Here is a 10,553-nt window from a genome sequence, read left to right as displayed (position 1 = left end):
TTTTTTTTTTTGTATTTTTAGTAGAGACAGAGTTTCACCATGTTGGTCAGGCTGGTCTCGAACTCCTGACCTCAGTTGATCAAAAGTAGGTGAGGTCAGAAAACATACCCTGGGAGAGGCTGGCACAATGCCCAGAACCGCCATCGCTAGGCCTGTGGTTTTCTTCTGTAGTGGAATACTAGTATTCATGTAGTTTAGGGACCAAACCAATTAGATAATTCTGGGAGTTAAAAAGAGATGCATTTACAGTGCTATTTGAGAAGGGGTATTAAGGAATTTGCCAGGGCACTGACGCGTGTCAGGCATAAACCACAGGTTAAGAGAGAGCTAAGTATTTTCTGTCCATGAAGGTGATAAGCGAGGGCCTGAAGAAAGAGGGACGGGGGAGGACACTGGCCCCAGAAATAGGAAAGGGCTGCTTGGGGGTGGGAAGGATGGGTCGGGGTGCTATCTAGAAAGTTGCCTGGTAATGGATGTAGGATGTGGGAGCGAGACATCAAACATGAAGCTGTCGCTTAAATAAAGTCTGAAAAAAGACTAGATACGTAAACGGCAGGAGATAGTAAGTAGGGAAACTGGACCTGGCTCCTCATAAAACTTCCCTCCTTCTATCTCAAGGAGAATCGCAGCGCATTTCGGCCAAGACAGGTTAGACTGCGGTTCTGACGTGCGGGCCTCGAGGAATATGCGCTAGGGCACCTGGCGGCGGGTAGAGCCTTTCCCCTACGCAAAGTAAGCCTGTTATGTCTACAACCCAACCGGGACACTGAGAGCCCCAAAGGCCCTGCTTTCTTCCCAGAGAACAGCGCCCTACTGAGTAGTTTCTACCTGGCTCTAAGAGGTGAGAACACATTCCCAGCTGGCACAGAAATTCTACAATCTCCTGTGGGGGCTGAGCTTGGAAGCAGAAGCTGTGTAGGAGGTGACTTGGGGGGTAGGAAAAAACACGAAGATTTTCAGAGAGCGTGAGAAACCAAGAGACTGGAGAACGCGGACCAATCCCCGCAAAAAGCAGCCCCGGTAGAAAGGGAAGAGCTGAGCGATCTTCACCCTTGTTAGCTTGTGTTACAACGCCAATAAGGCTGATGCTCGCTTTTTCTCCTACCGCGGACAGGAGACCTGTTACTTTCCATTGCACTGCTTTCCACTGTAGGATTAACGCTTAAGTCTAAAACGCTAACCAAGGTACAAACAAAGAGAAAAAAAAAATTACCCTTAAAGTACAGTCTGTTCTTCAAACTATATAAAGTCAGGGGAAAGCGCGAACGCAGTCCCCCACTACCACAAATTATGCAGTCGAGTTTCTCACATTTGGGGAAATCGCAGGAGTCAGCACATCCTGAGTGCAATGGATAAGCCTCGCCCTGGGAAAACCACCTTCGTGATCATGGTATCTCCCCTGCCAGGTAAGTATGAGATTTTCTGCCTCTGCCCCGCCACAGCCTCATACGCCTCACTCTTTACACACACGGTCACTTCCCCTGCGCACTCCCGAGACCTTGCCAGCCCTCATACACCGCTGGGATTCTCAGTTCTGATCGGCGGTCCTAAACCCGTTCCCACGGCACGGGAACTCCTTCGTGGCGAAGCAGCAAGTGGCGAAGCAGCAGCCCCTGTGCTACCTCATCTACATAGAAGTCGCCCTATCCGTGATGTCACCCACAGTGCTTTGCCCAGTCCCCGTCTGCCTTTCTGCCACTCAACCGACCAATCCGCTGCCAGAGCCGGCAAGGGGAAATGACGTCTGCCTCTCCCTTTTTCTCTCCCTTCCCTGCATGTGCTCTCTCCCAAAGAAGCTGGTCTTTAGCATGTGTTGAGAAGCAACTTTTCGGAGGACAGAGGGAGCTGGGGGGAACCCTTCTTCAAAGAATGGCTTTTAATTCTCAAACTAGAGTGTTTCAGATTACAGAAGAAACTTGTTCTCTTCGCATCCTTATCCTTGTGATGTAGCATTCCACTTGCAATTGGAAGCCGTTTAATATCAGAGACAAACCATATTTATGAAAGTAAAGAGGCTGCTCAGATGACTGCAAACCAGCCTTCCTTACTGGTTTTATCACTGGTAATGTTATAAAGACAGTTGTCCAGTTTCATCAATCTTGTAGGTTTGTTTTTTTTTTTTTTGATGTTGTTGGTTTTTTTTTTTTTCCAAATTCAGTATTGTAGAAAAATATGCTGCCCCAGAAGAGATGATTGGACACTCTCAAGCATGGTGTTGGACTTTGTCACCTCCTGCACAGCCATCTCCATACCTTAGTGCTTACCTCATGTTAGTTTTTTATATTCTGCAAAGACAAAACCAAAATCATCCAAATTTGACGCAAATACCTGGGATACATCTTATTTGAGAAGTTTAACAAATGTCTGGATCATCTTTTCTTATATATTACGCAGGAAACACTGTGAAGTAAGCAAAGTTGGAATGCTCAAGTCAATAACCATTTGAATATTTACAAGTAGATTTGAGACAGGAATACTACCGGGTGGTCACAGGATAACAAATTCTAGGCAGCAGATTTACATGACTTGAGGCTATGGGCTGTTAAGATGCTGAAAAACCAGGGTGTGGACCAAGCTGGGTAAGACTGAGTGGACCCGATGTGGTGCTGGATTTGATGGAGGTTTTACCTAGGCCCTCATTATATGCTCATTAACATACTAAATCATACACCCACCGGTGCCATGATAGTTCTGAGACCAATATTTGATGTAAAAATGGATGGCACCACGGTTCCGAGAAATCTCCACCTTTACCCAGGAATTTTCATGAATATTCCACTCCTTGGTTAAAGAAACCCATCAAGATGAAACCCCAGAACCCATTGTTCTCTCTCGAGTATGCCCGAACTCCCCTTTCTTGAGTGTGTACTTTTTGCTTTGCAATAAATCTCTTCTTTCACTATTTGCTGGCTCATCTTTGACTTTGTTCTCGAGATGGTGTCAAGAGCCTGGACACCACTGCTGGGGTCGAGATCCCACCAGTGTCCGGGGACCTCCCCCAGCCCACCAGTATCAGATTCTATTCCGTTGTTCAAATCACAAAACATCGAGTGGAGAGTTCTCCTTGGAGACCATAAAGTGAAGATTCTGCGGTGTGGTGGCCAGTTAGGCCACTGGAAGCTTGGCAAAATATTGAAAATGAGGGATTAGGTGACAGGGTAGTAACTGCTGAATACTAAATACTTGATCCAGGCCCCATTCCCTGGAGATTGACAGGGAGACACATTGTCCAGGTGGTAATGGAGAAATACTTTCTGGGTATCTGACCAGCCTTTGTGGAAAGTACTGGCACCGTCCTGCAGATGTAGCTGCCTGATGGGTTCTTCCTGCCGAATGTACACACAAAATCAATTCAAGGAGACCATGGCACTGCAGGAAACAGTTTCATTGACACAGGCCAGCCACGACATGTGGGAGACAGAGTTATTACTCAAACCAATCTCACTGAAGGCTTGGAGGTAAGGGGTTTTTCAAAGATAGTTTGTTGGGGAGGGGGCTAGGGCTTGTGCGGTGCTGATTGTTGGGGATGAAATCACAGGGGTGTGGAAAATGGCCTTTCTGCATGGAGTCAGCTTCTGGGTGGGGGCTAAGGGACTGGTTGATTTTCGGGCCAGATGGTGCCATCCAATGGTCAGAAATGCAAAAGCCTGAAAAGACATCTCAAGAGGCCAATCTTGGGTTCTACAATAGTGACGTTCTTCACAGCAGTAATTGGGGAAGCTGCGAATCTTGTGACTTCTGGAATAATGGCTGGTAATTATTTAACGAGGCATACATCTTAGCAGGAATCAGGCCCCTTTCATCCTCCTAACTTGGCGATCTTTCATTAGTTTTACAGGGGTAATTTAGTTTTGGGGAAGGTTATCATTTAAGCCAGCCTTTTTGGCTGTCTCCAACCTTTTTGTCACCAGGGATTGGTTTCGTGGAAGATACTTTTTCCATGGAAGGGGGTGGTGGATGGTTTCCAGATGAAACTGTTCCATCTCAGGTCATCAGGCATTAGTTACAGTCTCATAAGGAGTGCAAAATCTGGATCACTCACATGAGCAGTTGCCTATAGGGCACGAGCTCTGATGAGCATCTAATGCTCATGCTGATCTGACAAGAGGCAGAGCTCAGGTGGTAATGCTTGAAAGCCTGCAGCTCACCTCCTGCTGTTCAGCTGGATTCCTAACAGGCCATGGGCCAGTACCTGTCTTGTGGCCCTGGAGGTTGGGGACCCCTGATTTAAAGTATAAACTCGATTTTTCCCAAAATTAGCTTGGGAGTAATTGCATAGGAATGAGCAAAGACAGCTAGCCGGTGAGGCTAGAACCAAGATGGAGTCTGCCATGTCAGCTTTCTCTTATTGTCATAATTTTGCAAAGGTAGTTTCTGAGGGACTACACTGGACACTTGTTAAAAACATGAGACAGATTTTGTTGTATGTACTACAGTAGGCAGAAGAGACCAGCAGAGAACTGTGCTGAACCTCAAATACAGCAGGAGGAGTTGAAGATTATAGCCAATTGGCAAGATAAGAAAGTCGGTGGATGGAAAATTACTAAGAGGAACTTGATTAGCTATCAAAGGTGATTGCGAAGACTCTTGCTAAACTAGACTCAACTGTATTGTTTCCTAAAATTGGACTTGGCAGGCGAAGAAGTAACAGAGAAAAGGGCTCAGAGGAAACTACTAAGGTTTGGTCAAAGATTGGAGTCCTTGTCAACTCTACATTGAAGCTTCTGCAAATAAACAAAGACCAACCAAATGAAAAAAAGCAAAGGCTATTTATTCCGAGCTGGCTATAGCAGGGAGTCAGTCACTGTTATTTGCATTTTGGCAGAGACTTGAAGGCAGTCACAAGGGTCGGAAAGCTTTTTAAAAAGAAAGGCTTCAGGGGCCGGGCACGGTGGCTCATGCATGTAATCTCAGCACTTTGGGAGGCCCAGGTGGGAGGTCACGAGGTCAGGAGATCAAGACCATCCTGACTAACATGGTGAAACCCCAACTCTTCTAAAAAATTTACAAACAATTAGCCAGGCATGGTGGCAGTCACCTAGAGTCCCAGCTACTCCAGAGGCTGAGGCAGGAGAATGGCATGAACCTGAGAGGTGAAGCTTGCAGTGAATCAAGATCATGCCACTGCACTCCAGCCTGGGTGACTGAGTGAGACTGTGTCTCAAAAAAACAAACAAACAAACAAACAAAGAAAAGCTTCAGGTATGCTTGGATTGGAGGCTGTCAGCATGGTGAAGCTCTTGATAGATGAAGGAAATAAAAATATTTTACCCCAGAATATATTCCTTTGGCATATTTTAAGATGCTGTCAGAGAGCCAGCAAACAGAAGTAACTCTGCAAAACTGTCTTTTGTAGGGGAAATTTACACCTGCAGAGAATCTGCATTAATCCAGCCTTATCTTCTCAGGATTGAGAAATAAAAATAAGCCCTAGGCCCTACAACCAACTGAATGGACTCCCTCTTGGCTGACAGGACTGCAGAGAAACCTCGAAAGTGGTTTCTGGATGTGGCAGGCTAGGAGGTTAGACATGCCACCTTAAAACTTCCTCTCACTACCTGCCATTATAAGGCAGGAGAACAGCAGTGGGAATTGGAAGTTGGATAAAAGGCAGAGAGAGTGAAAGTAGAAAGAAAAGCAAGGTGATGGTGTGGGAGAGCAAGAAGCAAGATAAAAGGCAGAAGTTGAGCAGCCAAAACAAAAGGTAAGATTTAAAAAAGCAAGCAAGGCTGGGCACGGTGGCTCATGTCTGTAATCCCAGCACTTTGGGAGGCCAAGGCCGGCAGATAACTTGAGGTCAGGAGTTTGAGACCAGCCTGGCCAACATGGTGAAACCCTGTCTCTACTAAAAATACAAAAAATTAGCTGGGCATGGTGGTGCACTCCTGTACTCCCAGCTAATTGGGAGGCTGAGACAGTAGCATCACTTGAACCCACGAGGCAGTGGTTGCAGTGAGCCGAGATTGCACCACTGCACTCCAGCCTGGGCAACATAATGAGACTCTGTCTCAAAAAAAAAAAAAGAAAAGCAAGCAAGGACCCCACGGCTGGCGAGATCCAAACGAGTAAACTGGCAGCTCCTCAGAGATACGCATGTGCATTAGAAAAAAAAAGTATCCTTAACATGACTCCATATCATAATCAGCTCATTAAAACTCATGCATATGGACTGCATATCATGCATGTACTTAAAATTATGGGATGGAGGCAATGTGCAAGCACACAAGGGCCAAAGCAACTAAACAACCCATCTATCAATCAAAAGGCAAACACTGGCTAATGATTAGACATCCTTGTGAAGGGAAGAAAAAAAGCCACACATACAAAGACCCAAAGTACACCAAACTAATACTGATCTCACATCCCAGAGGTCAGCCCACTCTCCCCACTCCGAGAGTGTTACTGTGCTTAATCAATTTTTGCTTTGCTTTGCTGCTTTGTGTGTCATGTACAGTTCTTTGGGACACCAAGAGCCTGGAAATGCACGGCACCATCTTGTAAGAATTAGGATTTTTTTCCTAAGGTTTAACAAACCTAGCCTTTGGAAAGATTTGCTTCACTACTGTTATCAACCCACAGCCTGATGCTTTCCCTCCCTTTTGTGGTTTTGACAAAACAAGCAAGCAGCATTCCCTCCTGATAAGAGACCACCGACCTAGGAATAATTCTGGCCAGACTACAGAGGACGTACAGCGACGGTTTTCATGTCCTCTGCCTCAGCTTTTGACATCAGAGGGCCACAAACTCCACTCTCAGATGATTGCTAATGCCACCATTTTATGCACATGGGCCCCATGGAGAGGCACGCAGCTCAACTGCACATCTGCACATTTTCCTCTTATAAACATTTATATTGGAATATTATTTGGTGCTGCTCCCATGAAAGATACATTTGCAGAATGGACTCAAATTAGAAGCATTATGTAAGCAATATAATGTAGCAATGGCGCATCCAGCTTTCTACAATACAGAAATGTCGGCAGTGTAAACATTTCCACAATGACCAAAGATATGTGTACAAGAATGGTGACTGCAGCGTTCTTTGTGATCCTAAAACCATGAAACTAACGTCATCTCAAAAACATTTTTTTTTTTTTGAGATAGAGTCTCACTGTAATGCCCAGGCTGGAGTGTAGTGGTGCCATCTCAGCTCATTGCAGATTCCACCTCCCAAGTTCATAGGATTCCCCTGTCTCAGCCTCTCAAGTAGCTGGGATTATAGGTGCATGCCACCACACCTGGCTAACAAAAACATTTTGAAAAGGGTTAAATAAATCATGCATAAACTGAGGAAAAATATTGTTTTCAAAAATGATGGAGAAGATCACTATCGTGATGAATGATTCCACTGGTCACATTATTGATAGAGCAATCAGGAAACCCAGGCTCATCCTAGAGGTAATAGTGGATCCCGACTACTAAAATATGAAAAAATGGAGGTTTGTAAATTACTCGTTTAAGCGTATAAGGGACTGAATTAGAATTTTATCACAGCAGAAGTGGGTTCCTAGGTCTCTGTTTCAGGATTCCTTAGTTACACAGGTGTAAACCCGGCATTTCAGGAGATACCTGGTTAAGAATCTGGTCGGGAAGGTGGGGGCTCTTGACATGCATCTGTCAGAAATTCGTCGCTTGGGACTTCGAGAAGATAAAATCTTCCCCATTTATCTAGTGATTGACAATGCGTGAATGCTTCAAAAGTTCCAATAAGCGTCCCTGGGTGGGCTTGAACCACCAACCTTTCGGTTAACAGCCGAACGCGCTAACCGATTGCGCCACAGAGACAAGCGCTTCCGACTCTACTGGGCATATAGGAAGGGCGCACTCACTGAACTTCCTCCGTTCCGTCTATTCTCAGGGCCCGCCCGGCAGGACCACTGAGCAAGGCCTTGGAAAACCAGAGAGATTAGAGCGGTGAGTCGCGCCGGTCACGTTGGACACCTGCGCGTTAGGAGATTCTGGAGCCAGAAGAACAGCCGAATTGCCTTCGCCCGCCCTGCCCCTCCCCTGCTTCAGAAGCTTCCAGAAACCCCCCGGTCGGCGACCCAGCCAGAGCCGCCTGGGGGCCCAAGGGAAGCTGAACGCCCTGTGGCCTCCGGGGAAGGTTCCTCCCGTTCTTTGTGCCGCCTTCACCCATTGAAGGAGCCTGTGCCCACCCTGCCCAGTCGCTGTGGGGGCCGCTGAGGAGCTTCCGCTGCCATCTTCAGATCTTGTTTTCCTCACAGGGGCTCCACCAGGGCAGGGATGGTGGTGAGGGTCGCTCGTGGGTCCCCTGGGGGGAGCAGGGTCTGGTACTCACCAGGGCTCACGACTAGGACTTGTCGAATGAATTGATCGTGGCCTTTAGCTTTTAGTCCTTTGAAGAGCCCTAAGAGCGGAAATCAACAGATTTTTTTCCATGGGGAAGTTCCTTTTACAAAGCGTTGATTTCTCGGCACCCCGCAGGGCGGGCAACTGGCAGGGCCTCCGTGGCACCTTCTGCGCGGTGGAGCCGCGGGGGCTCAGCTGGGCGGTGGTCCGGCCGTGGGGCTGTAAGGAGATAGCAGGTAAAGGGAAAAGCAAAAGGTGGGAAAGAAGACGGGGAGCGGTGGACCAGACATCCAGACCTCCTGAAATGCGCATGCAGAGGCACAGGCGGAATCTTCTGGAAGTGAGAATTGTTTTTGTTTGTTTGTTTATTGTAGCAGAATGGGGAAATGGAGAGAGAACCTGAAAGAGCCCCAAACTCGAGGACCTATTGCTCCCGAAGAATAACATCTTCCAGAAGAACCAGACAGAAATCTAGGCGTCTGGGAACCCTGAAATCCTTGCAGGAGTAGCATCATCATGACCCTCTGTGTTCCTTTTGGCAAAGGACTTGCCTCCATTGTTTGTTTGTTCAATTGTCTGTCTGTTAAATAAATAAAACCCTTTTCATATATCTTTGAAATTATGTTGGTTTTATTATTTTATGATTATAAATAATGCTGCAGTCATCATTCTTGTACACTCTCATTGGCCACTGGTGTATTTCTATAGGGTGGATGCCTAGAGGGTAGTTGTTCCAGCATGGTGTTTCCATAGCTTTTATTTCATTCCATTTTCTTTCCTTTGTTGCTTTATTAGCTATAACCCTTTTCTTATTTCAGGGGCTGCTTTAGGGTTTCTGGGATACATCTTTAATTTACCATAGTCTGCTTTCTACTATCACTATGCCTTCCTTTCTGGCCTTTATCCTAGTGTTATGTATTTTTACTTTATGCACTGTAAGCTTTAAAAAGTGATTCATTCTTACTTTTATTTATTACATCAAATATTTTTTGAAAGATTTAAACTATAAGAAAACGTGTAGTACATGCTTTCTAAATGCCATCTCCAATATTCGTTTCTCTGAGTAGGTCCACATTTTTATCTGGTATCCTTTTGCTTCTGCCCGGAGAACCCTTAAGATTTCTTGTAGTGTTGGTTGGTGAATTCTTTTAGCTTTTGTATGTTTTTGAATGTCCTTATTTCATTCACAGTTTTGAAATTTTATTTTTGCATAGAATTCTAGGTTAACTTTTTTTCTCCGGGTACTTTAAAAATGTTGCCATTTAGGAAGCATTGTCATTTAAAATATCTTTCTTTCCTATGTTTGTAAATATGGCGTAAAGCCGGTTTCTTCTGCTGGTTATACAATTTTCAGAATGCGTATTTAAATTTAAAATATTAAATTGTACTAAAAACCTAAAAATATGAATCATGAATGTCCTAGATTCATCTTAAGTTCCAATGGTGCACTGAAAATGTGCCCAACCTGAGGGTCAAACCTACCTGCTGACGTGGAATTTGTGTTTGTGAGAGCCTAGTGATTTTCCTCACATCTGAATGTCTTCATTGCAAAAGGAAACGTTTTTCTTTGCAAAAATACTTTAAAATATTCGGACTTCAATTAAGTGCATTAAAAACAAATTTCTCAGTTGCATCCCTGAAATCCATCGAAAGCCCGGGAGAGAAAATCAAGTGCTTCAGGATCAAGAGCTAAACGGGGGAGGACAAAGCATGGCTTCTTCACTAGGAGTCAAGCCAAAGTCAACTGATTTGGTCTCCAATGGAGAATGGAACTCGGTTCACCAGCGATGTGAGGACACGGCCCAGAGGAGGCGGACTTTCTCTTCATGGTGCCTTCAGATAGGAAATCTAGGATTTTCTTTCCCTTTGATCTACTTCCAACTCTCCCTTTCTATTTCTTCAAGACCTTTTTCGGATCCCTGGCTACGAAGGACCTAAGGGGCCAGTGCCCTTCCCTACCGGTCCCTCCTTCACTAGGTGTCTTCAGAACCCAAACTCACCCGGAACGTTACTGCCCGCTTCAGACAGCGAGAGGACCAAGGAGGGCTGTGGGTGGGGTGGGAACCACAGAGTCACGCGCACCTGCGCCCGTGGGTTCCTAGCAAATTGAATAAATGCCCCCTGAAGCTTCTCTGCAGGTCAGAGGGAAGGGGAGGGTGGCTGCCGACCTGGCGGGAGAAGCTTCAAGAAGCGTCAGGGTGACCTGGCCCTGTCCCTGGGCCTTGAAGACAGGCCTGGCCAGG

General features: G+C 45.9%; 1 long non-coding RNA gene and 2 other non-coding genes across 3 annotated transcripts; 1 reads left to right on the top strand and 2 right to left on the bottom strand.

The window, feature by feature from the left end:
• Positions 1-1,250: 1,250 nt before the first annotated feature.
• LOC112130795 (U1 spliceosomal RNA) lies at positions 1,251-1,414 on the bottom strand. Its single transcript, XR_002913001.2, has one exon. It is a non-coding gene; the product is annotated as a U1 spliceosomal RNA (small nuclear RNA).
• A 1,578-nt stretch (positions 1,415-2,992) lies between these two features.
• Positions 2,993-8,932, top strand: LOC129059693 (uncharacterized). Its single transcript, XR_008525713.2, has 3 exons — positions 2,993-3,458; positions 7,859-7,914; positions 8,685-8,932. It is a non-coding gene; the product is annotated as an uncharacterized LOC129059693 (long non-coding RNA).
• TRNAN-GUU (transfer RNA asparagine (anticodon GUU)) lies at positions 7,712-7,785 on the bottom strand. The gene has a single exon. It is a non-coding gene; the product is annotated as a tRNA-Asn (tRNA).
• Positions 8,933-10,553: the final 1,621 nt, after the last annotated feature.

This window comes from Pongo abelii, chromosome 1, assembly GCF_028885655.2.
Source record: "Pongo abelii isolate AG06213 chromosome 1, NHGRI_mPonAbe1-v2.0_pri, whole genome shotgun sequence".
Taxonomy (NCBI): Eukaryota; Metazoa; Chordata; class Mammalia; order Primates; family Hominidae; genus Pongo; species Pongo abelii.
The sequence above is the reverse complement of the archived record's forward strand: the minus strand, read 5'-3'. Positions and strand labels throughout refer to the sequence as shown.